Source organism: Aythya ferina, assembly GCF_964211825.1.
Source record: "Aythya ferina genome assembly, chromosome: 3".
Lineage (NCBI taxonomy): Eukaryota > Metazoa > Chordata > Aves > Anseriformes > Anatidae > Aythya > Aythya ferina.
This window is the reverse complement of record NC_140298.1, coordinates 80,449,268-80,477,179: the sequence shown is the minus strand read 5'-3', so window position 1 is coordinate 80,477,179 and position 27,912 is coordinate 80,449,268. Positions and strand designations below refer to the sequence as shown.

Genomic DNA, 27,912 nt, shown 5'->3' with positions numbered 1-27,912 from the left:
AACTTTACTAATTGCAGCTACAATACCAATGATAACCTAACAGAAGGATTAACACTGTACAACTGCTGAAAAAAATAAAGACAAGTAAAGAAAGATTTTAATATTTGGTATTCAAGATGGCTCACCTGAAGCAGACTTTTTCGTCTCTTTTCAACTGCTTTAGGGAAAAAACATATTTCTTTTGGGGAATGGTAAGATGGGACAGTTGCCTAGAAACTGAAGAGAATGTGAATTTTGCCAGAAGAGATGAACTGAACATTGAAGAGAGAGAGGAATCAGATGGACCCCTGAACTTTGAGCTTGATGTTTGCCACCAGGATCCAGAATATGAGTCCCCAGCTCCCCTGTCACATGCCCAGGTCAGACTGATCACCAGCTGGGAGGCAGCATGGAATGTAACAAATGCCATTCAGGTAACCTCTTACTACCCCACTCATTATAACCATCATTTAAAAAACTGGTCATCACTTAGCCTGCTTTCTTTTACTTAACCATACCATCACTCTGCAATATTCTAAAAGGTTTCTATGAATGTATTACTAAAATATTTCAACCTTTCTGCATAAGATTAACACTCTGTAAAAATACAGTTAGAAAGAAAAAAAAAAAAGAGAGAGAGAGAGATGTCAACTAAAGTTTCAGAATTATTTAAACTAGGTGAAGATGAAAAGGTGGCAATTACAACTGTTTTAGAAGTGCTGAAATTACCTTCAATAAGTATGTTTTAATTAAGTGACAGGGACATTTGATAGAAATGTAAGGTAAACATCTACTAAAAAGAGGACAGTAAGAGTCAGACTGACGCCAGACTCATTTAATGATATATAAATTACTGATATGTAAGTTACTAGATATGAATTGGAGCATGAAGCACAGCAAGTGTAATAATACTTTTTAATGTTAAAGAAAATATTTGAGTTGAAAAGACTGAAAGGATTTTATCTTGGCATTTCCTGTGGAATATAACTATCTTTCTGAGTCCTTAAATTTAGCTTTAAATGTTTCAGATTCTTTTTCTCACTTTTCATGATTCATTTTCTTACATAATTCTATCATTACGACTAACTTTGTGTCTGATAAGGTAAGAAGAAATCAGTACCCACAGACACATCTAGTCCCGGTAGCTGTTACTTAAACACTTTTTATGGCATTCTAATTATAGAAAAATAATCCTTCCCATGACACACAAGTCTGTGCAAATGCTGATGAACATTTGTTTATGTATCCAGTTTATCCCTCAGCTCTGCAAAGAAAAAGGACATATTTCTAACCCTGATGTATTTTCAAACATGAGCACCACCATATGAGAGCCAATGTCATAACATCTAGGGCACAGTAACGTATCATACTCAGAAAATCTTCAGCTGTGAATAAAAGTCCTAAACTATTCAAACTGTATTCTAGTAACAATTTTTAACTTCAGTGTCCCTCAGTAGCATCTAGTCAGGGCAGGAGTCTGGGATGAGAGCCCATTATTTTCTCTGTGAGTTTTGCCTTTGATTACACCGAAGCCAAGATTTCATTCTGGAAGTCAATTTTGTCAATATTTACTGTATGACCTTTTGGAGAGTCACATTCTCTCTCACTTATTGTTTTCCCTTCTGAAAAACAAAATTAATAATGCCTCTGTAATACATCAAAGTGCCTAAAAATTCCTGAATGTCTTTATGTAGACAATTACTATTAATCATTAATATTGTAGCTTCCAGTTCAAAGATAGACTTATATGATAGAGAAGCCTATTTAAAAACAAGATAAATTTGAGGTAGGTTATTTGGTCAGATCAGTAACTATGATCCTAGTTAAAACTTCCAGCATTTTGAGCTTTGCATACTGCTATTCAATCTCAGTTGGTCAAATATTTTAGAAATTGCCATTGAACAGTTGCCTGCTGCTATACTGAGCTCTCCTTCTAAGGCAGACTGAGGATGGCAAAGCCTTGGAACTGCAGTTAAGTTGAAAGCACTGTCAAAATGTTCTAATGACACATTGTGGAGCTGTGTGCATATGCAAGCACATATGTGCACATGCATGCATTTTTCCTGTTTCCCAATACCTTGGCATTTGGCTTAGGAAAGAGGGTAGAGAGCAGAGAAAGGAAAGGGGAAAGACAGGAGAGAGGGAGAGAATATTGAATGGGTATCTGTCAGTAAAAAATAACAGAAGAAATTTCTGTGAATAGCTTTGAAGAGAATGTCAGAGTTATCTGAATGATTAAAACAATCCAAACATTCTTGACTGGTGAAGTAAATCTATGCTAAAGTGACAGTTGTTTTTGCTCTACCCAGAGGAAAGGGCAGAAGTGTTTCGCATGGCAATTAGAGGTAAATATTTAAGCAGAATTCTGAAGCTTTGAACAGTTATTTCAGTGAATGCAATTAGTCTACAAGTGAAATTATTTCCAGATTTGTTATAAGAACAATTAAGTCTTTGGTCTCCAAAATTAAATATAAGGGTTTCCTCAGAGTGCTTAAAATGCAAATATTTTCATACAAACAGGTAGAGATTTTTGTTTGTTTGTTTTTAACTTCAACTGAAAAAGTGTGCAGCTTTGATGACAATATTGTGTATGTAAATGATTGCTTCAGACATTTAAAGTTTCCAGGGAAACATGCTTCATATTCCAACGTCGCACAAGCAAATGAAAATCTGTATCCAGTTAATCTGGGTAAGGACAGAGACTATAAAGCTGAGTTAATTCAAAAAGGAAAATGAACAGCATCATCTGTCAGAGTGATGCAAGTGGTATTTGTTTCTATAGAGCAGTAAAAGGCTGAAAAAATGTGCTAACTTGTATGGTAGTGCTGGATATATAAGCAAAACAACAGTAGCAAGAAGAAGGCAGTTAAATTCTAATGGTACAACATTTCTCAGCAGAACCAAAGTTCATACCATCATGTCTGTAATTCACACCATCGTGAGTCTATCTCGCCTTATTAGGTCTCAGGAGCACAAACAAGATTAACAGAGCAAAAAACTCAGCCATTTTACGAGGCAGCTCCAGAGTACTTTCAGTATCATGATGCTTCTACAGTCTTTAAAATACAATGTAATACAAGTATATATTTGTACCTGCAATACAAGTACACAATTCTCCCCTGGACATTCAATGAATTATGATGTTTTATCAAATCATACCGAATCTGTCATTTGATTCAATGAATCCAATACCTAATAGAGAGAATTAATTTTATATTTTATATCTGGTTTTAACGTGTTTCTGGATTGTTAGTCTCACTCCCCTGTACCTTTTGCTTAGATCCTCAGGATGAAGCAATCTTTTTTCTTTCCCATCACTTACGGGCAACATACCATAATTATTCAAAGAAATGGCTGTGCAAGTTGCCATGAACCACTAGGTACAAGGATACTGCATTATCTTCGTTCAAAACCCATGTTAGAGCTCTTTTTCTCTCGTTATGTTGTTTTAAAAAACTTGTTAACAGCTGTTGGCAGGCTGAAATAATGGACTTGTAAGCTGTACATCTTTGTCTCTTTACTTCTTTTTCACAAGTTCTGTCTGTAGCCATCTCTTGCAGAAATAGATTACACAAACACTGGAAATACCTATGACAGAGGCCATTTTCTTGTTCCATGATCAGAATTACATGGCTGGATTCTTGTCTACTGTGTGGGCTTCTAAAATAACAATAATGTAATTAATATTATTTATAGTTATTTAAAGTTGTGATAATAAATTAATGATTAGAGTAGTGATCATAAATATGCTCATTATATTTATATTCTGTGGACTGTACATTACTTTAGAAAAGACTCAGCACTTCAATATTCACTGTTTTCATAAACAAAAGTATATCTGTATTTCCATTAAGTTGTGCCATTATAGATACATTTCCAAATTGGGTTCTAATTTGGTTCATCTTTTTTTATGGGACTTTATACGATTCAGTTGAGAATATCAAATTGGTTGTATTTATTTTTCTGTGATGATTCCTCCCAGTTACCTGCCTTCATCTCCCTAATATAGACTCAATCTTCAGAGTGCTTACTGTCATCAACTCCCATACATTTAAGTGGAAAACACAGTGACATGGAGAAGCAGGATTAACAGACCTGTCCTCAAAGATACACAGGCAAACATCCTTTAAATGTGCCTAAACACACTTCCCATTAAGCTTTAATGAGTATGTTTAAGTATTTTATATATATAAATATAAATGTGTACATCCTTATGTATTTAGAAAGCTAAGTGTTTTCACCATCAGGTCATTAGATGTACCACAATACAAATCTTCTCATCCTCAACCTTAAATAATTTAGTCACATTTAACTAAATAACCACTTAGATCTTAACTACAGTATTTGATCTTAAGTATTTATTTTCTAGACTTGGGAACAAGGGTCAATCCTGTTTAGTGCCCAGAGCAGTAGCTTCCTTGAATTATACATTGAAGCTAAAGTTATACTCTGAACTAAATTATAGATGTCTGATGGAAACAAACTGCTGTATTTCATATCAAGGGATGGTTCCAAAAAATTAGAGAGATGCCTGATGCTCATATCTAATCCAGGAATGGCAAGTAATTCAAGTTTCTAAATGGAGCTAGTCAAAAAGTGACAGCACAAAGCAAAAATTCAAGACTGTATGCCTATGTGTAGTACATAAAAATGGCAGTTTGTACAGTTTTAGCTAAAATGCACCTGCAGTACTGGACAATCTTATTTATTTGTTTGTTTGTTTGTTTGTTTGTTCTTAATGTATGTGCAACCACAAACTCACATAGCTGTAACTGGAGAACCAAAAAATCTTAGAACCTGGTGAGAGCCATCTAAATTCAAATGTGTTTTTCCTTTGATAGACTGTCACCACCATAGAATGCAGTTGCTATAAGATGTGTTTAGGGAAGAAGATTCTAACTAATGTCCATGCACTGGTTTCCTCTTTGGATCTTTTTTTTTTTTTTTGGGGGCGGGGGGAAAGGGGAGAAGGAAAGAAGGCAGAATAAGATTGTGGACATATGTCGCTACTTCATATAACCTTTTATATTCAACCTTTTATTCATATAACTTATTATATTCAAATTCAGCTCAGACTCTAGTGTAATTCTTTAGTTTTGTACATACGTTCAGATAGCACAGAGAAGACTGCATACTGTATATATATTCTCTGTATTCCCAAACCTACTTTTTTTTCACAAAAGCTTTTTATCAACAATATGTTATACTTCAACAATGAAATTATATCTACCTCACAGAAGTCTCCTTAGATGACATATAAGCACTGTACAGTGGACTGATTTTGACTTAACTAACTGCCACTCAGATAAATTTCATTAGAGAATGCTCTGTATCAGCCTTCTTTTCCCTTGGTCAGCTGGAAACTGTTATGTTGGAAAATGTTATGAAGCCAGGACTCCTAAACATATAGAGGTGGCTAATCTAAAACTTTTCCTTGTTCCAGGAAGAAATACTTGTATTGTTCTTATGGGATTTAAGTTGTGGTTTTGTAGGCTTTGCATTTTATGTTGTTCATCACATCTGGGCCATGAACAGATGGAGGGAGTTGACTGGATTTACAACAGCATATTCTACTGTAACTATTATGGAAATGTTAGGGGTGGCAAGCCAGTTTTCCATAGCCCCTTTGTGTCAGATTTGCCATCAAGTAGGAGCTGTGGTATAACATAACTACTCTACAAATTATTCCCTGGACATACAGTCCCCAACATATGGAGCTTTGTTTCAGGAAGCACCATACTAGCTCTTAAAGCATCGCAGAAACATGGCTTACAGAAGTAATGAATCAAAGTATTGCAAATCCTGCAGTCTTCTAGATGTCAAAAAGACATATTAAAAATCTTTACCAGTTAAAGCAGTCCTTAGATCATGCTTGCCTGTACCACAGGCCCCAAATTTCCTTTCCTAATAGATGAGTAGCAAGAGAGTTGAAGGAGGTCTCCTTCTGTCTCTCTTTCACCCTTCCTCTGCCCCATTCATAAATGACTCTAATAGCCTCAGTAGTTTGGCTATAACTAATCTGCAGTGATCTATAATTTATGACTTATGTTTTAAGTAAATTGGCATATATTTTAGACGAAAGGGAGACATTCTAAAGTATAGTACTCAACATACACTTGAAATTTAACATGCAAACTCAGCCTTAAGTGTGAATATCCTGATTTCACTGGGTATAAAACAGATGTATTTAAAAATGTTTGCTTTTAGTTGATACCTTTAATATCATTAGCTGATTTTTACCCAAGTTTTAGTGACATAACCAACATTACAAGTTTTTGGTAACAGTAGCCAGAAGCACTGTCAGGCTTAAAGAATTCTGAATTATTCTGTTCAAAACTTCAAATTATATATAAACACAAAAGATATTTATTTGACACCTGATATTTAGCAATGTCAAATGTCTATCATTTCCAACAACATTAGCTGAGGCTCTTCTTGGCTAGTATTTATGAAATCTATATGTTTCAGTGTCTGAATTTCAGAGCCACAGTATTGCAGGTAATCATTCTTAGAAGTAGTAGCTAAGTTAATACAATGCATAGGATACTTATCCTGGGTTTTATGTTCAGCTTGTTACAGTCTAGTCAAGAAAATCTTATGGAATTGACAAATGCATGTTTCTTGTAAGCAGAGACTAGTTGATTGTTCACATTTTACCTAAGTTTGAAAATATTTTTGCCTGCAAAATCTACTGGTAGTGATCTTTTGGAACAGTTATGTTACAGGTGTGAGGCTATAATTCTCCTACATAAGGGAGCTGGTAAGAGTTAAAATTGTGTTCACATGAAAGGACAAATGACCTAGCAAGTAAGCATAAAGCAGCATGTGTTAGCCCTGGCTAACAGCAAAACTCCCACCCGGCTCCTTGCTCACCTCCTTTCTCCTCAGCTGGGCAGCAGAGAGAAAAGAGAGCAGGAGTGAGAAAGTTCATGTCTCAAGGTAAAACCAGGGAAATCACTCTCCAGATACCATTGTGGGCAAAACAGAATCAACGTGGGGAAAATTAACTTTAATACGAATTAATATATAGATGTTTCATTCTTGCATCTTATACTCAGAAACAAAAAGACAAACATTAAAGAAACACTCTTCCTCCTCCCTTTTCCATGCTCACCTTAACTTGTTCACTCCAGACTCCTCTACGAACCCTCCTTCTTCCTCTCTATGGCCCTTTCTAAAATACACTTTCCAGAGATGCGTCACGTGCAGCCAATGGGCTTGGCCGTGCCCCACTGTGGGGCTGCTGGAGCTGGCTGTGTCCAGCACTGTCCTCCCAACAGAGGCCACGTGCTACCTACACCTGGACACAGAAACCCAATACAAGTAGAAAAGCACATTGGTCTTGCTGGTGCATTGATCTGACTGCTGCACGTCCTTACAGACATGCTTTCCAGGCAACAATAACACAAGGTTTTAATTGGAATTTGCTACTTGCTTTGGCATGCTGCCAAATTTAGCCTTCCAGCAGACGCCTTTAGCAGGGACATCACTATTTCTACTATTTTATATCTCAGTCAGCTTAAGTACAGTTACATGAATGAAATAAAATTCCACCTGAGGACTGTAAACCTTGACAGTCTTCAAAGGCCAACTACTAGCAATGATGTTGCTAGAGCTCAGCAGACAGCCTGCCAAGTGTCAGAGGTGTGATTTACATATACATTTACATACATTTGCAAAAAAAAGTTGTGTTGGTGTGTATTTCTCCCATGACATATGTAGAATAAATGGTATGTGTGAGAAGCACTTCAGAAACCTGAACACTGTCTTCCCCCAGACCTCTTTTTTTTTCCTTTCATCATTAGGAAATCTTTAAGCCACCCAGCTGATAGCCTGTTCTGGGAGTCTTAAAAAAGCCTAAAAAAGCTTTTGCTTTCAGTGATAGGGAGATAAGAAGAAAAACACACATGTTACATAAATCTATTTTTTTATAAGGAAAAGCATACTCCATGTATCAACTATCTCTTCACAGCTCTTTGCAAGCACATCTTCAAACATTGAATCAAACGTAAGCTTACACATCTTTTCTTTAACAATCTATTATTTAGCTTTCTGCATCTATTGACTGTGATTTCGGCTCTTCCAGTTAAAATTGCCATTGTCAATTTTTTAAATATTTAAACAAGCATTCCTATGAAGCTATATGAAGATATTTATTTGCACTCCTCGAAGCTGCATATAAATATCATTTTGCTGAAAACTTCACAGTTACAAGTTGTAGTGAAACTACCACTTATGGTCTTGACTCACAGCTTCTGGTATTGACTCATAGTTTCCTTGACTTCACTGTTTGTCTGCATTTGTTTCCTGTTATCTCACCCTTAGATTTTAAATTCTTTGGAGAAAAGACCATCTTTATGCAGTCTGTTTGCACAGTGTCTTGCACAGTGGGATTCTGATCAAGGACTTCCAGGTGTTCCAATAATGAAAAAATTTTCCAAAGTAAGTCCCAAAACATCTTCTATTTTATAGAGACTCTTCACAAAATAATAATTGTTTAAATGTGGCCTATGATAAATCAGTCTGGCATTTGATCCAATTTCCTATCCCCTACCCCTTTTTTTTTTAATAAATAGAATGGATTCTCCTTGCTGTTGAGGTCTATTGTAGGGACTGAATACAAAATAAATCAGCAGACTAATGTGATAAAATTAACTTTAAAATATCCTGCCTTTAAAATATGCGTTTGTAGTGGGTTTGCATGGCAACGTTTTGGTACCAGGGGGCTTTAGGGGTGGCTTCTGCGAGAAGAATCCAGAAGCTGCCCCTTGTTAAAAAAGGCCCCCGCTGCTGGACAGAGCTGAGCCAATACATGATGTCGTTTGCTCCTCTGTAAGAGCATATTTAAGAAAGGGAATAAAAAAATGATGGGCATTTTTTTTATTTGGGCAGCTGGGAGAGAGAGGGGAGTGAGAACCAGCCCTACAGACACCAAGGTCAGTGCGGAAGGAGGTGGAGGAGGACTTTCTGCTCCAGGTACCAGAGCAGCAGTTCCTCTTCGGCCTGTGGAGAGGCCCCTGGTGGAGCAAGCCGTCCCCCTGCAGCGCATGGGTCCCACATGGAGCAGATCTCCACGCTGCAGCCCATGGAGGAGCCCCCGGTGGAGCAGGTGGATGTGGCCTGGAGGAGGCTGCGGCCCATGGAGAGCCCCTGCAGGAGCAGGCCCCAGACCAGAGCTGCAGCCTGTGGAGAGGAGCCCACACAGGAGCAGGGGGTCTGGGGGAAGCTGCCACCCATGGGGGACCCATGCTGGAGCAGTTTGCTCCTGGGGGGAGGATGGACCCCATGGTATGGAGCCGTGTGGGAGCAGTTCCTGAAGAGCTGCTGCCTGTGGGCAGCCCCCACAGGTTCAGTTCAGGAAGGACGGCATCCATGGGAGGGACCCCATGTGGAGCAGGGGCAGCGCTTCTTTTTTTGTTTGTTTATTTCTCCTTTGTTTCTCACTTCTCTAGCTTGTCAGTAATAGGCAATACATCTTACTATCTCCCTACTGTGAGTCTGTTTTGCCCAGCACAAAAATTGTTGAGTGATCTCCCTGTCCTTATGACAGGAGCCCTTCGCATCATATTTTCTCCCTCTTCCCTTTGAGGAGAGGGTGTGAGAGAGTGGCTGTGGTTGAGCTCAGCAGCCCACCCAAGTAAAACCACCACAGTATTCCATCTTAAAAACGCAGATGGTCAAGCAAGAGAATGACAGAACCATGATATTATAGATAAATGAATATTAGTGTTATGAAAATTATTCCTTTTGAAATAGTAATTGTTACCAAACAAAATCAAGTAACTGTCAGCTGTTTGAAAGCAATGATCACTTTATTCCACAGAAGAACCCAGCACACCAAGATTTGTTTCAGAAGGATCTCTGTCTCCCTCAGGCGAAGGGAATAGCTGAGGTACTTTCTCTCTACATTAAAATCAAATCAACCTACCATGCTTTTTGACCTTATCAATCCCTGAGTGTATTTTTTTTACCATATGAAGGCAAACAGATGGCATAATATCTCCCTTTTTAATTCACACACACTTGTGCCTTTTTACAGGCTCTAGCACATGTCATTGCCCACCTATCACTGATGGAAAATATTTTTCTTAAAGATCTTCTTACTATCTGACTTCTTGAACCTATGAGATGCGCAACCTCAGAATATTTATTTGCTTTAATGAAGAGCATTTACACGTAACTCCTCCCCAGATAGCGTTTCTCCTAAGACCGCAAGAATATTGTGATAGGTGGCAAAAGGTCAAATATTTTGCCAGATATAAGTCCTTTCCTGTTTTAGATAAACTTCCTTCATTTTGATTAGCAAATTTTCAGCAGATTGTTCATTTTTTTATATAAGGAAAGGGTGAGCTTTAGGGTTCATCAAAGTATAAAGGTTAAGACAATCTCAACATCTATAGTATATGAGAATTTAATGCTAAAATTAAAGGACATCTGAATTACTATGATATTATTTTAATGTACTAACAGAATCAGAAATAGTAATGCTATTATAGTTGACATTCCAAAATGCAAAGCGTCTTCCACACAATCCATAGATGGGTAATCTACAGTTTACCTCAGTGTGTATAATTCTTGACAGCAGGAGATTCGCTGAAATTGTACAAGCTCAGTCTGAATGAGCTAATGGAGCTATTTGAGAAAATAAAAAGCCCTAAATACTGATTACACATGGTACAAAAGATGATATATTGTACTCTAGTTTTAGCATTGTTAGCTGTATAAAACATTTTGCCCCTAAAGCTAAGTAAAAGATATTGACTTCCATTTACATCTATTCTCCCTGTTCTCCCCACACACACCATGTTTCTTGGATGGAAATGTTTCTCTGTATTCTTGGCCAGTGGCACTAGTTTTGCCATATGTAAAATACTGTCTTCACTAAATAGCTAACCAAAAAAATAAATAAATTAGTATTTACTTCTCAAAAATGTAAACATGTGAGTCAAAGTGAGGAAACATTCACTTCAGCTTATACACACATACTCTGCTATCTGTTTCATTTTCTCTCAGTCCATCTCTTGAATTGAGACAAATAACAGCACCAACAGATTATGTTTTGTAGGTCCCTGGAGCAAACATTTTTGGTTGCTTTATGATATCACTAGCAACAGTAGCTTCAGCTACTGTACATGGGTATTTCCATTCATGATAGTTATTTTTCATTGCTTAGCTTTCCCCTCAAGAAATGTATTGATCCAGGCTAGTTCCTCCCTCATAAACAGACATATTTTTGTTGTTGTTTTCAGTTTTAAAAATAATTCTAGCTTGATTATTTCAAAATAAACCCAGGTATTTCAGAAATAATGAATAGTCTCATGGAAGCTTAAAGAATTGCAGCTATGGGTACAAGAATTATACGATGCAAGAGTTTTATCTTTCATACATATATAATGACTGTTAGTTCCCTCATTTAGCTGTTTGTATCATATTTAGGAGTTGACACTGAGGTCTATTCTATCTCACCACATTTTAAAGCAGTTCTCTTGACTCTTTTTCTGCATCATGTCTTCAACTCCAAATGTCATATCCCCAGCCACCTTCCCTTAAGGGACTTAAAAATCTTCTGAGCTTTAATTGGGATCTGGAGTTTAAAATGAGTTCTCCACTTCTGTTCTTGTTGCTTTTGCTTGCCTGCTGACTTTTTTCACTTTTGCTGGGAAGCCAGCTGCTCTCAGTGCTTTTGCTTTTGTACTTTTCATTGTTGTCATCTCAAGTTAAAAATAAAATACCTGCACAAAACTGTAGGCTTCCCTCTGCTGCTTGGATTGGATTTCAGAGACTCTTTGCTATTTCCTAAATTGTGAGGAGCTGCCATTCTACCCCTGAAAGTTTCCTTTCCTAATCAGAATGGATAATTGTCTGCATAATTCATACTTTCCCTCTAGCCTTCTACTGATTCCTGTCTTACGCCTACAGCTACGTATTTCTCATATCCAGTCATTTTTTCCGCACAGCTTCTTGCCTATCATATTCTCTTACCCCTTGTTGCTACCTCGTGTGGTTCACGACCTTATATTGCAATATTCCTCAGGTTGCCTAAAGACAACTTCTTCCCCCTGTTCCTGGCTCCCCTGGTGCAGTCATGTTCCCAGGCTATCCAGTTCTTCTTTTGCTCTTTCCAGGCACCTCAAAGTCTCATGGCCTTCACAGTGGAACCCATCTTACTCTATAGATGATGTTGAAAGATAGACACCTCTGGTGGTGCTTCAAATATCCTAAAATAAGTTTTAAGGATCCTACACTGTTGGAATAAATAGCTCTTTGGTGATGCTTATTTCTATCCATCCTCTCCAGAGCTAGCAGATTAGTTGTATTTTTTTCCTGTATTTATGTAGGTGAAGTTAGGAATCCCATTCCTAATTAAACATGCAACAAAAGAAGGTAGATTTGTCATGTATTTTTGTTTGTTTGTTTGTTTGTTTGTTTTTGTTTTTCTGTTACTGTGTGTATTCATTCATTGAATGTCTGTTTTAGACAGAAAAAGTTGGGTGAGATAAATCAGATTCATAGATGTTAAGAAACAACCATTTCCTTTGGTAAAGACAGTAAAAAACAGTAGTGACTTTAGTAACTTCAGTCAGGCACCGAGTTTTCACCTAAAATCCATGAATCTCACCTTGAAAATAAATTGGTATTTTGTCTAAATATTTGCATACAAGAAAAGAAATTTAGTTAGGGGAAAAGAACAAAAATAAATTAACTTTTATACTGATTACTCAGAGGATGCCAGAAAAGTCAGTCACATTTCTGATTTTTAGTTTTTCTCTTTATTATAAACTGTACAAATTAGAAGATTTATTTTTTTTTTTTTTTAATCTACTCAAAATTCATCAAAATATTCACCTTTGTTGAATTTTAGGAATGATATGATCTTTCAAGCCATTACAGGATAGAGAAACCTCCACTATAGGAATTTATTTGCGGTATCAACTTTATCTGTTTCTGCTCATGATGAAACTTCAGCAGTAAAATCCATTGCTGTTTTTTTTTATCCTAAAGACAGAAGCCTCAGGGTGCCACTGAAGTTAACTGAGGTTAAGAGAGGAAAAGCATCAGTGATTTGTTGTCTACACACAGCCCAGTTGTAAGGCAGTATCTTTTCTCATGTATTCAAAAAGAATATGCTACGGTTCTCCATATCAGTTTACTGCTTCACAGACACCAAAAATAATAGTATACCACTATTTGCGTTTTTCACCCAACTATTAACTGCATTCTCTCCAGGCAGTGACAAATTTCCCCTTTATATGCTGAGCTCTGGGAGTCATCATAGCTTGCGTAAAAGTCCACCTAAAATTGGTGGTTGGGTCTGTGCAGAAGAAAAAACAGGATAATGTTAGCCAGGGGAGGATACAGTCACCTTTTACTCTGCATGCAGTCACAGTAAATCCTATGCCACCTTTCAGAAGACATAAACTGCCTTCTTTTTCACCTCTCAGAGGTGCATAAGATTTGTTCTCTGCATCCTTGCTTTTTAAAAGTAACAAGAACTGTTGCTTATCCCATACAGGCAGCATTCAAGAAAAACTCCTAACAAGCCAAATGCTTTCTCAGAGCCTGAGTTTGAACTTTATATGCACTCTAACTCTTCTTTTCATTATGTCAGTGCACACTCAAAGTTATTCGTCTCCCCACTGCTTTGCTTTGCTTCCAGTCTTCCACAATCCCATCTCTGCTTGCCCTCCAGCTCTTTCAACCACATATTCAAGGAGCTCCACTCTCATGTTGCTGTACTGGATGTTTGGAGTACCTGCCTTCCTTCAGATGGAAACCTGAGAGTCAGTGATGACTTATGATGGGAGAAATAGGTCAGCAGCCAGTGAGTCTGCACTGCTCACCACTACTAACTTTCAAAGTAGTTTGCCTTAGTTTTGACTACCTTAATTTTTTCATCTTTTTCCTCTCCTCTTGATAATACATAATAAAAGTCCTCATTCTTTTACCAAAGCCTGCTTTCTCCTTTGAGACCAAGGGAAATAATATATTTTCTTAAAAGGTAATTTGCTTGGGAGATTTACTTTGTGTGATTCAGTGCATTCTTGCAGACAGCTATGAATTTATGCAAAGTAACATTTTCCATCAAACCAGAATTAAGCATCAAGCATATTATTTCAGTTTTAGAACAAATATTTAAAGCAATAGCAAAGCCAATGGGATCAGCTGTCACACTCAATAGCATCAAATCTTTTATTTGTTGAGACGTTTATTTTCCTCTATTCCCTTTCCTAATCTTTAGGAGATTCTTAAGACTAATCTGGCCACTAACAGGAGAACAAAATCAGTGGTTTTTCTGTCAGTCAAATAGACAAAAACATTGCAACTTCCTTACCTGCATATCTTATCACAGCATCTCCTGAGCAGTCTATCTGTCTTAGCATCTGTTTATGGGACCTGAAGGATTGACAGACCAGCACTTCTGAAGTTTCTCTCAGTGTATAAGGTGATTGCAGGCATTAATCACAAAATAAACACCTTAGTCACTTTCCTCCCTGCAGCTAAAGCAGACTGGCATCAGCAGAGAGAAAGAATAAGAAAAATCAGGAAAAACAAGATTGCTAGGGTCTAATTCAACCATCCCTGAAGATAAAAGACGACTTTTCACTGATATTAAAGGAGATGGATCAGCTGCTAAGGTCATACAAGCCATGGACAATATTTGAAGTTTTCCACAGAACAACTCATAGCATTTTTGAATTCTAACTCAGCCAAGCTATGAACAAATGATGAAGTGACAGGGAAAGCAGATGAGTTATTTTCCTGGTGTCTGTAGACCCATGCCAGGAGTCTGGGTAAACAGCTAGAAACTGGAAATTCTTACCGGTGAGGAGAAATAGGATATAATTGATATTGCAAATACATTTATGTGACTGGAATTTTTAAATAATTAGATAAAACATGCTTACCAAAAAATGGTAAAAGAAGCAAGGGTGGCACTCTGCTTTAGAGAGATGATTATCTGTGTTACAGCTATTGTCTAAAAAGACAAATTGTATTGTTCTTAGTGTCTTCGGTTTTAAAGGCCTGTGCTGGAGATTGTGTGTAGTATGTAGTAAAACATCATTAAAGTTTCTAAAAATGATAGATGATAATCATCTAACACAAAAGATATTGAACCTAACATAAGGTAATTCTATTTTGAGCCTCATTACCTTGAATATAGATGAACAGATCAGTGGATCTAATTACATTCATTATAGGAAAACAGAGGGCAATAATATATATATATACTCGGTACTTCAAAGGAGTGAATTTTAAAAACCTGGAGAAAATTATGAGAGATAATTGATTAGAAAGAAAAAATACAGACAGTAAATTGCGAAAGTAATTTGAAAGTTGTTTAACAAGAATTTATGAGATGTCCAGAAGTCACATATCACAATTAAGAAATAGCACGCCTATGCGTTTAAACCCCTCCTACTTCAGTTGTGAAGTGAATGTATCAATTAAAATTTAAAATATACACATATATAACAAAAGGGAGAAAAGAAAGGTGAGAGTAATCATTGTAAATTATAAATTATGAAGTATAGAAAAGAGATTCAGTAACCCAAAGGTGCTAGGGGGGAAAAAATGTATCCCCTAAGGAGCAGGTCAATAAGAAAATAATTCTTAGGAATTAAAAAAATATATAGGAAATACTTAGGAAAAAAAAAAAAAAAAAAAAAAAAAAAAAGATAGGTTTAGTATAAAAATTTGAAACATAAATACTAGTAGTGGTATGAATTAAGTATTAATAGAAGTGTGAATCTTTACGTGACTGTGTATGTTTGTGTAAAAACACCAGAAGAAAGAGCAGAACTTTGTTCTTGTGTTGGTATGTGTTATCTGCATAGTGCATCTTAACTTTAAGTGCAAAGTGATTTTAACTAAATGAAGAGAGAGAAAAACTGACCTATAGGTAAGTGTCAAGGGAATGAACAAGAAGGCAGTAGGTATAAACCATATTAGACTATATAAGTGCATACTCCGTTTCTAAAAATCTGACAGTCTTGCTGCCGTGACTACGTCTCTGGGAAGCCTGTTCCGGTGCATGACAACCTTCTCAGTGAAGAACCTCTTCCTGATATCCAGCCTGAACCTCCCCTGTTTCAGCTTGACACCATTCCCACATGTCCTATCACTGGTCACTAAAGAGAATAGATCAGCGCCTGCCCCTCCACTCCCCCTCGTGAGGAAGCTCTAGACCACGATGAGGTCTCCCTTCAGCCTCCTCTTTTCCAGGCTGAACAAGCCAAGTGACCTCAGCCACTCCTCATACGTCTTCCCCTCTAGGTCCTTCACCATCTTAGCAGTCCTCCTCTGGAAACTCTCCAACAGTTTCACATCCTTCTTGTACTGTGATGCCCAGAACTGCACACAGTACTCAAGGTGATGTCGCACCAGTGCAGGGTAGAGTGGGACAATCACTTCTCTTGACCGACTAGCAATGCTGTGTTTGATGCACCCCAAGATGCAGTTGGCCCTAAAAGCCCTAAAGTCCCTTTTGATCACTCTTGGACTTCTCCTTGTTACTTCATCATTACCAGCCTGAAAAACCAGCAGACGGTAGTAGTCAGAGGTCTGTACAAGGTGAGTGACTTTCCTAGCAATGTCTCTTACCTGAGCCCCAGGGGGGCAGCAGAATTCCCTGTGGGTTGGGTCTGGACGGCATATTAGGCCCTCTGTCCCTGTCAGAAGGGAGTCCCCCATGACGTTAACTGTTCTTTCTTTCTTGACAGAAGATGTAGCAATGCATGGGGGTAGGTTGCCTTGCCTTAGCCAACCCCTCCAACTGGGACGGGCTTTCATCTACATCATTGTTTTGACTGTCATGTTCTGGAACCTCATACCTGTTATGCAAACATAGTCGGGTAGGTGAGGTGGGCAGGGAGAGGGCTCGCCTACCACCCCAAGCAGAAACCTGCTACCATTCCCTCGCTTGGCCTATGTCCCCTCCTACAGCCTGGCAGGGTGGAGGAACTTTAGTCTTCTGTGTAGCTGCTGCCTGGTGGGATAGAGGAACCTTTGTTACTTGTGTTGTGGCAGGCTCATGAGTCTGTCTCAAGGAGGGTAGAGTATGCTTCCACCAATTTCCCTCTCTGACCCCCTGATGCTCCTCAGCCTGCTCACCTCCTCCCAAAGCTCCACCACCAGGCTAAGTAATTTTTCAATCTGGGCACACCTACCGCTGCTGCTGTCGGACACCGACAGAAAACTCAGGCACACCCTGCAGCCCAAGACCTGGACGGCAGTGTGTTTCCCTGAGACCTCTGTCTGGGTAGCCATATCAGTAACTGTGGCTGGAGAGTCTGCAGGAGAGGCAGAGGCCATGGTTTTCTGCCTGGTGGATACCATGCTCGGGCTCTTCACGAGCAGGTTACAAGCAGCGTGGTTACAAGCAGGTTACAAAGACAGTTGGTGTAGAGCAGTGAGGGACCCTCCCCACTTGCCCTGCCTGTGTGCACTGCCACTCCCCACCTGGACTGAGGCACCCTGATTGAGGCGCCCAGCCCTATTTGCCCACCTTGTACGGCCAGGGAGGGGGCGCTGCTGGCTTCTCCCGCGTCTTGTCAGCCTCCCTCGTGAGGGCTGCTGGGCCCTGGCAGCAGCATTGGCTGCCTCGAATGGCCTCGATGCTGAAAAAAAGCCCTGCCTGCCATAATCTCGCGGACGTGTCTGCCCCAGAGCCAATTGCCTCGGTGATATATCATTTCTTATAATATCTATATAATATCTAATTTGTAATATAACAAATCTTTATCCATGAAGAACTGGTTGGTGACCTGCTACGGCACTTAGATGTGCACAAGTCGATGGGGCCAGATGGGATCCACCCAAGGGTACTGAGAGAACTGGCAGAGGAGCTGGCCAAGCCACTGTCCATCATTTATCAGCAGTCCTGGCAATCGGGGGAGGTCCCAGTTGACTGGCGGCTAGCAAATGTGACGCCCAACTACAAGAAGGGCCGGAGGGCAGACCCGGGAAACTACAGGCCTGTCAGTTTGACCTCAGTGCCAGGGAAGCTCATGGAGCAGATCCTCCTGAGAGTCATCATGCAGCACTTGCAGGGCAAGCAGGCGATCAGGCCCAGTCAGCATGGGTTTATGAAAGGCAGATCCTGCTTGACGAACCTGATCTCCTTCTATGACAAAGTGACGCGCTGGGTGGATGAGGGAAAGGCTGTGGATGCGGTCTACCTTGACTTCAGCAAGGCTTTTGACACCATCTCCCACAGCATTCTCCTCAAGAAACTGGCTGCTCATGGCTTGGACTGGCGCACGCTTCGTTGGGTTAGAAACTGGCTGGATAGCCGGGCCCAAAGAGTCGTGGTGAATGGAGCCAAGTCCAGTTGGAGGCCAGTCACTAGTGGCGTCCCCCAAGGCTCGGTGCTGGGGCCGATCCTCTTTAATATCTTCATCGATGATCTGGACGAGGGCATCGAGTGCACCCTCAGTAAGTTTGCAGATGACACCAAGTTAGGTGCGTGTGTCGATCTGCTTGAGGGTAGGAAAGCTCTGCAGGAGGATCTGGATAGGCTGCACCGATGGGCTGAGGTCAACTGCCTGAAGTTCTACAAGGCCAAGTGCCGGGTCCTGCACCTGGGGCGCAATAACCCCAAGCAGAGCTACAGGCTGGGAGAGGAATGGTTGGAGAGCTGCCAGGCAGAGAAGGACCTGGGAGTGATGGTGGACAGTCGGCTGAATATGAGCCAGCAGTGTGCTCAGGTGGCCAAGAAGGCCAGCGGCATCCTGGCTTGTATCAGAAACAGTGTGGCCAGCAGGGCAAGGGAGGTGATCGTCCCCCTGTACTCAGCTCTGGTGAGGCCGCACCTCGAGTACTGTGTTCAGTTTTGGGCCCCTCGCTACAAGAAGGACATGGAGGTGCTTGAGCGGGTACAGAGAAGGGCGACAAAGCTGGTGAGGGGTCTGGAGAACAAGTCCTACGAGGAGCGGCTGAGGGAGCTGGGCTTGTTCAGCCTGGAGAAGAGGAGGCTCAGGGGCGACCTTATCGCTCTCTATAGGTACCTCAAGGGAGGCTGTAGCGAGGTGGGGGTTGGTCTGTTCTCCCACGTGCCTGGTGACAGGACGAGGGGGAATGGGCTTAAGTTACGCCAGGGGAGTTTTAGGTTAGATGTTAGGAAGAACTTCTTTACTGAAAGGGTTGTTAGGCATTGGAACAGGCTGCCCAGGGAAGTGGTGGAGTCACCATCCCTGGAAGTCTTCAAAAGACATTTAGATGTAGAGCTTAGGGATATGGTTTAGTGGGGACTGCTAGCGTTAGGTCAAAGGTTGGACTCGATGATCTTGAGGTCTCTTCCAACCTAGAAATTCTGTGATTCTGTGATTATAATTTGGTATTATAAGATCACCTTTCTCTTCCTCACTGATCTCACACTAAATTCTGCTACACCAAATTTCTATATCCTAGATATGATTTTCTTTTTTCTATGTTCCTAAATATGCAGAGGGAAAACCTAATTTCTGCGAGTTCTGAGTTCAGAACTCTCAAAAAAATGCAACTGGCCCTAGTCTCTATTTGGAGGGAATCAGGAGAGTGTACTCATAGCACAGGATAATAGTGGGCCATTTTGAAAATTTTCAGGATGGGCATCATGCTATTCCACATGAGACATTCAGAAGTTAACTCGGAGTTTCTAAGCTATTTGTCCACAGTCCATTTGTTGCCCAGCAGGAGAAATAGGCATCTCAGGCAGGAAATTAATTTCATCTTTGCTAACCATCTATCTTAAGATAGATGAGTTATAAGTTGAGGTGCCTATTTTTTTGTACGATTTATAGAGGAAGCTTTGATGACCAGCTTAGACAGGGACAACTAACTACTAGAAAACTATGGCTAGTATTTAAAATGGATGTTAAAATGTCATCTTATTAATATTTTGAAAGCAGAATGCCCAGTAAGTTTGTGTTTGGGAGACTTAGCTAAAGATTCATCTGGTCTGATAATATGTAATTGTTATTATATTTGGAATTCTCAGAAGACAATGGAAATCATAATACTATTTTAAAAGCCAGAGAAATTTTACCTAGTTAAACCTATCAACAATTCTGAGCAAAATAATGTAGTTGTTAATGCGGGTTTTAATTGATACAGAATAAAAAGCTAGGAATATAGTTAGTGTCAATCACTATGGGTTTGAAGAAAAAGTCTTTACAGTCTTTATTAAGTACACTTCATATAATTTTTGTTGTAACATAGGCAGTGAAATATAAATAATATATTTAGACTTTCAAAAGGAATTTTGACACATTAATACACAACATTCTGATTTAACAATTAGTGCAGCTATAAAATACATCTTAAATAGATTAACAACAGCCTAAGTGACAGATCCTAAAAAAAGTAACTGTCAATGTAGATTTATTGTCTGGCACATGTTGCCCAGAGAGACTGTGGAGTCTCCTACCTTGGAGATACTCAAAAGCTGCCTGAACATGGTGCTGGGAAACCTGTTGTAGGTGCCCCTGCTTGAGCACAGGGTTGGAACAGGTTACCTCCAGGGGTCCCTTCCAACCTCAACCGTTCTGCACCTTGGTTCTTCATGAATTTCCAGTAGGGTTAGAAGGTTGTCTAGTAGAATCTAATTGGTATGTGGTCCAGAATTAGTCAATGTAGTCAACAGTGATCTGGAATTAAATACAAAATCACCATTGATCACAGTGGTGGCTCAGACAGAAAAAAGACCATGGACATCTGCAAGCAAGTAACTCTATTATCATAACATGAGATTAAGGGATTTGCTATTTTTGAATTTAGAGTTATTAAAGTTTTATGTTCATATAAAGACCACAGCAACACAGGTTTGGATCAGTTCTGGAAAATAATTTATTTTAGATGAAAATGAATGCTTCCTGAATTTATCTCTTTGCTCTTCCAAGAAGATATGCGAAGGAGGATTTCCTGTGTAGTTTCTGTGCCAAATTCATGCAGGGAATCAAATACATAGTTGAGAATATAGTTAGGCTTAAATGAACTGTTCCAGTGGAGTAACTGCAGATGGTGAGAAAGGCAATCAGAGCTAATTCAGCAGTCTGGCATATTAGCATGTGTTCTGCATATAGCAGAGCTGTACTAACTGAATTGTTTTCAGTTAAATTTGTCTTCATTTCTTAATTTATTTTTTTCCATCTGATTAAATCTTAAGGTGAAATCTTTTTCTCTCTTTCTTTGTAGCATCACTTTTTATTCCATTTTATTCAATTGTCTTTTGGCATGTCTTAACTCTGGCCACAATTCAATCTTCATTACTTTTTAATTACCTTTCAATCTACCTTTTTTAAAAAAAAAAAAAAAAAAAAAAAAAAAAAAAGTGTCGTATTTCTGGTCAGAACAGCCTTTAAAATGAAGCTTTCACTTGAGATTAAAAATGTCTTAAAATTGAACATCAAAAAATTTTGATATTTTTTCAGGTTTCTTAACTGTGCTCATTTATACATTTTTCTAAACACGTATTATTCTCTGGGGAGGTGCTTGCCCTGAGATGAACTAGTGTTGAAAGGTCAGAATGGTAAATGACCCACTTTTTGCATTCTATGCAAATCCATATCTGGGCTTTTTAAATGAGCAGCCAGTCTTTGTGGTGGGGAAAACACTACCATGTAGTTCAAATATTGCAATCAACCTATCAACAAATGCAGAAATATTTTAATGTGCAGATGTAATTTGGAAATCCTGACATGCTTGTTTTTTTATTGTTGGTGGATCAATAATTTCTGGTGCTTCCTCTTGGGGATATTCTTACAAGGCTAATAGCTTCTAGCCACGTCTGACCTTTCCTTGCATGCCCTTTCCACTCCTGTCCTTGCCATTTCTTCAAAGGCTGATCATCAGTTCATCCCCCAGTCCTTTCTTCTTTCTAGACTGAGATACCTATGGCTAAGTCTACTCCGGATGTTTGGTGGGGACCTCCATCCAGGCACACGTGTTCACTAATTGGCAATGCACACCACTAGCCACTCCACTTCCATGCTCAGTTTAGGGTGAAAATATCAAAGTCTTATAAATGCCTTAGAAGACAAGGGCCAAGGAAGGCTCACCCCACTGGGTAAGCTTGTGCCCTCTACTCCACTCTAACTATATGAACAACTTTTTTTCTGAGCTATTCTATTTTATAAACATATCATCTTAAAAGAGCATAATTAGAGTTAACGTATTTGGCTTTGTACTAGAATTTACTCTTGTACTAGAATTTATTTTTGAAAATAAAACCACTCAAGGAGGTACACTTCCCATACAAAACACTAAAACTAAGCTCTGAGAGGCAATTTAAGAAAATGTTCCCTTTGCTGCTCATTTTTAATTGAGGCCTCACAGCTAAGGCTCTCTGTGCCATAATTTGGACACAAGAAGATGGGATTGGAAGAGTCAATATGAACAAGTGCTGGGAACAGACTGGACCAAACAAGGACTGGCAGATGGCTTAGGAATTACCTGTGTAATTCCAGTGGCAGAGAATCAGTGAAATGCTGACACACCCTGTCCCCATTCTCTGTACAATCACTCTTCGTGAGAGGTGCAGAAAAGCCACCTTCAGCAACACTACACCATGAAAGAATTTCTCTATGGAGGAGGAATTTTCGACAGATAAGTCACTTCAAGCAATACTTGAAGGCTGCCAAACAACTTTAAATCAGAGAACGTAGCCCAGTGCCTGTGCTGTTTTATTACAGTGACAGCAAAATATGTGCTCATTAAAGGTATCTTTTTCTTTGAAACTATTTACACTTGTTGACATGCAGGAAATGGCCCTAACAGAAAGTATTGCTTTTGGAAAAGTAAGAACAGAAGATCAAATCCAAAATGGGTTTGGAAGTCTGAAAAAAAAAGTCTTTCATTCTTTCAGCTCTCATTGCCACCACTAACATTTTCTGGCTATACTGCAGAAATATAACAATGTGCTAATACAATAAACTTTACCCTTTTGTTGTTGTTGTTGTTGTTACTTTTTTTTTTAACCTTTTTTAACTTTTTTTTTTTTTTAATTGAAAAAATATTACTGACAAGACATGGTAAGCAATGTGTCATTTCACCTCATACATACTTAGTATATTGGCATGTTCAGAGTTCTCACATTTCTCTCTACTAACCAGGCTCTGCATCCAAAAAAACAGCAAAACCAGTTATGTCCACAATGTTTGCTTTCCTTTGTTAACTGAAAGCTGAAGGACACAGAAATAGTAAGTCCCTTATACAGATCTCACCAGCAATTGATTCTGTGAAATTCATGTTGAAGACATGATTTTCCTGGAAGGAAAATTTAGTTTCTGTAAAAACGTTCAGTGTAGAAATTCTAAGCTCATTGTATGTGACTTGAAATTGGCAATCACTGTTATGTAATTTTAAGAAGAATGTATATAGCACAAGACTGGATTTGTTTAATAAGATCTTAATTCAAAAGTTGAAAAAAAAAAAAAACAAAAAAAAAACTTTTTCATCCTGTGGTGTGTGTTAGGTACCAAATGAAAATTTGATATAAACAAACAGCAAAGCGATGTTAAGAGGTTAGAATTATGTTATACTCTGATTAAACTAACAATTAAACTAGGCAAAGCAGACACCTGTGGGGAGGACTGTAAATGCTGTCAAATGTGATAAAGTCTCTAAAAGACTTATGCTTTGGTTTAGTTTGAGGCTAGTCATATAAACGTTAATGGACTAAATTCAGCAGGGGAAAAGTCTTTGTGTGGGTAAAGCCTGTGCTGACACTTACCTGCATTTTAATTATACAGTCACCCTTCAGGTCAGCAGATACTCTTTGAACTCCCAAATGCCGGTGAAGGGGCAAAATAATGATGCTGTGAGTGTGGAACAAATGAGATAAGCTTGCTACAAGTTGCAAGAAACTGAGAAAACATCATTGTTCTTATGTTAATATGGAAGATGACTGTGGCTTTTATCTTCCTGACTTTTTCACAGACTTGGTTTATTTATGATTCTTGTAAACTCAATCTGTTTTGTAAATTTCTTTTCCACAGATAGTTTTCATAGGAAAGGAAACACGTTCTGTACTTTAGGCAACGATCTAACTTGACAGTCAGTGAAAGCCATGATTAAAAATGGCATGGTAGCAAAAGTTACTGTTACACATGTGCTACCTGCAGTCCAGATACAGACAGATATCTAGTCTTTTTAAGAAAGTAGATTATTAGATGGCAGAGTAGATTATTAGATGGTAAAATTTTGAATATTTCAGTGAAGTTCATATACAAAAGATGGCACCTGTGACTTATGCAAAAGACACTGATATATATGAAGTCTTAAAAAAGACCAAAAAAAGATATCTAGTCAATAACTGTATTGTTATATCAGTAATAACTGAAGTACCTGTGTTACAGTGCACAAAGGCGTAGACCTTTTAATTGAGATGTACTGATGTGCTTTTAATATGATACTTCTAGATCTAATTCAGGTGAATGCTGAAGATATTTGTATCTAGAGTGAAGCCTGGTGAGATTGGCAATGCCTCTGGTTCATATGATGGACACTTAAGGACTTAATAGAAAAAGTAATTCTCTGATTCAATTTTTCCTCTCTGGCTGATGATACAGGCTCACAGTAGGGCTGAAAAGGAGTGCTATCTCATAGCTGGAAGAAAAGGAGAATACACTTTGATGATTATTCAGTGTTTGAAAAATTGTCCCTCTTTAGAGTCTTCTGTATAGGAACGGGCCTGCAAATGCTTGTACCATGTAGAAGTGGGGTGCAAAGTATAAACCTTGTGAAGCTGAGGCAGGCATCCACCTTCTTGACATATTGCATAAAAGCTGGGCTCCTAGGTTGCCTTCACAGGCAGTAACATGCTGGCTACAGAGTCTGAGTCAGTTGATAGAAAACACCAAAGACAGAAACATGCCTGAAACACTTGTCTCCACGTGGTCTCGTGTCAAAGATTGTGGCTGAAAAAGTCAGAAATCAACGTTTAGACAGTTAAACTCACCTTTTCTGCCTTGACTTCTGAAAGCAATCAGTGACACTATTCGCTCGGGTAGTGAGAGAGGAGAAATGTGTCAATCCCCTCAAGGAGAATGAGAGTCCACCATTTTTCATGGGGATCAAAATGCAAGTCTCTGAGCCAGTGTAACTGTACAGTGTAACTGTACGCAACAGACCTCCTCCTCTTCCTAGAGGTATATGTCCAAAGGACAGGATTTGTCCCATCAATGAGATTGATGCATGTCACCCTCCTTTGGAGGGATTCCAATTCACTATGAAAAGAGCCATGACTGGCAGTTTAGAACAGTAACCCAGTAACAAGTGACATTCAGAAAGCCACTGGTGGTTAGTACATGGTAGCAAGGATTTCATTTAAAACAGAGGGTAGCAATGAATTCCACTGGGTAATACTGAAATGAAATTTAGCACGCCAAGAAGATCCGACTGGTTTGTGAGCCACCAAGTGGCCATTTTGATGGTTTACAGGATGTACAAAGGAGGCCTCTTTCTGTTGGGGGTTCACAGGTTTAGCAGGGCAGAATGGAGTTGCTCAGGTTTGCTCAGAAATAAAATTAAGATGGGTTGGTCCAAATCAAGTCCTATCAGGCTAAAGTGGCGGTCATGAATGAGAATGAATGCTCTTATTTCATCGTATAATCATTGCTGTAAGAAACAATGAAGTAAAAATTTCTGTAGAACTAGTTAACTATACTTCGTTTCCTTCCTACCTTTCTTCAGTCATCAAGAACAAAAAAACCTCCTAACCACTATGACTAATGTGCATTGCTTAGTTTCAGCTTTGAAAAAAAAAAAAAAGAGAAATGCCACAAAAGCTTCTTTTGTAAACTAGATCTTTTTATGAATAGCTATAGTTCAAGGGTTTTGTTGGGTCTGTGCTGTTAGAAATTAAACCACATAAAAGTGCAATTTGTCCTTAAATACAGAGAAAGAAGAGACAAAATATAGATAAAAAAGACAAAGAAATACACACACTGTTCTCTGAAAGTAAAGTGCCACATTTTTACTAGATAAAATAATATAATTCTGTTCCTTTCAGAAACTGTTTAACGCATGTCTACATGTTTCACACATTTTAAACAGCTAAATAAGTTTGCATGTTCTAAAATCTCAGCTTTGAGAATTGCTTTAGTAGTGGACTTAACTAGAGCATGGGCTGCATGAGGCATACAGAAGCCACAAAGGAAACACAAGCAAACTCTGATGTCACTTTAATGCTTTTTTTTTTTTTTTCCAGAGTTGTGTTAACAATTTTTACACTGAAGAGAATTGTCCTTACTGGATCTATCTACAGCGTTATTTTTATTTTAAATGAAAGTTGTGGAAATGATGATGGTATAGCTGCTTAATTTTACTGTTATTGAACCTATTTCATTATATGCATGTTGACTGAGTAAGTGCCCCTGAACCTTCTAAAATGTGCTTCTAATCACATCAGCATTACTTATTAACTAAGGACGTGACTCTGTCATTCACCCACTCTTTTTCCTAGCTTATCATTACATGTGTGTCAATAAGAACAGTTATTTTTGCTAATAATTTAATTTATCATAAATGAACACATTTCCCATGATGGTTGCTTACTTAGCTGAATGTAGCAGTACTTCCACCTTGCAGTTCAGTGAAAGCAAAACTCAATGGAGGGCAGGCTTGGGAGTGTGAATTCTAGTAAACATTTTGCCTCAGGGATGTTGTGTTATCTTTTCTTTCTCTTTTTCCTCTTCAGGGAATTTTCGTCCTAGGATTGCCGTATGCTATTCTCCACAGTGGATACAGTGGCCTGTTTCTTATTGTCTTGGCTGCAGCGTTATGCTGTTATACAGGCAAAATTCTAATCACTTGCCTGTATGAAGAAAATGAAGACGGGCAGCTCATAAGAGTGAGGGACACATATGAAGACATTGCAAATGCGTGCTGTAGAAAGCTATCTCCAAACTTAGGTGGTATAGTTGTCAATGTGATCCAAGTTATGGAACTGATCATGACATGTATTTTGTATCTGGTTGTTAGTGGGAACTTGCTGTTACACAGTTTTCCATATGTACCAATGACTGAGAAAACTTGGTCTGTAATTGCATTTATTACATTGCTGCCTTGTGTATTTATCAAGACTCTCAAAATTGTTTCCAAACTCAGCCAGCTTTGCTCTTTGGTTCATTTCATTATTCTCTTTGTAGTGATGACTTACTGTCTCACACAAATACATCAGTGGTCCTGGGCAAAATTCAAACTCTCAATTGAGTTTGAGGACTTCTTGATTTCTATAGGGGTGATCATTTTCAGTTACACTTCACAAATATTTCTTCCCACACTTGAAGGTAACATGAAAAAAACAGGGGAATTTAGGTGCATGCTGAATTGGACTCATTTTTTTGCTTGTGTCTTGAAAACAACCTTTGCCCTGACTGCATTCTTAACCTGGGGTGAGGAGACAAAGGAAGTTATTACTGACAACCTGCCATCATTTCTTCAAACCCTAGTGAATTTGTGTCTTTTAACCAAGGCTCTTCTTTCTTACCCTTTGCCCTTTTTTGCAGCCACAGAAATTGTGTATGCTTGTATTTCTAGAGGCAACTATTCCAATTACAGTTCTCCACTGTTTGCTCTGGGTCTAAGAGGCTCATTTCTCCTGTTAACTCTGCTGATGTCCATGTTCATACCACATTTTGCCCTGCTGATGGGTTTAACAGGCAGTATAACAGGTGCTGCTATGACTTTTCTTCTTCCTTCTCTCTTCCACTTAAAACTTAAATGGAAAAAACTATCCTTCTCTGAGAAATGCGCAGATATCTCTGTTTTTATTTTGGGTTTCCTTTGCAGCCTTGCAGGCATAGTTTGCTCAATAAGAGGGCTACTTAAAGTATTTGGAGAAGGGTAAAAAGATTTTCAGAAGGCCAAATAAGGCCCTAATCTTACAAACACTTTTACCCTGTTAGTCAGTATATAACAGATTTTATCAATAAGTAAAATTAAGCATATGCT

The 27,912-nt window shown here is 38.8% G+C and overlaps 1 pseudogene across 1 annotated transcript; it reads left to right on the top strand.

Moving 5' to 3' along the window:
• Positions 1 to 188: 188 nt before the first annotated feature.
• On the top strand, positions 189 to 27,808 carry LOC311433250 (vesicular inhibitory amino acid transporter pseudogene; annotated as a pseudogene). The gene is made up of 2 exons: positions 189 to 413; positions 26,657 to 27,808. The product of its transcript is annotated as a vesicular inhibitory amino acid transporter pseudogene (transcript).
• The last annotated feature ends 104 nt before the right edge of the window (positions 27,809 to 27,912 follow it).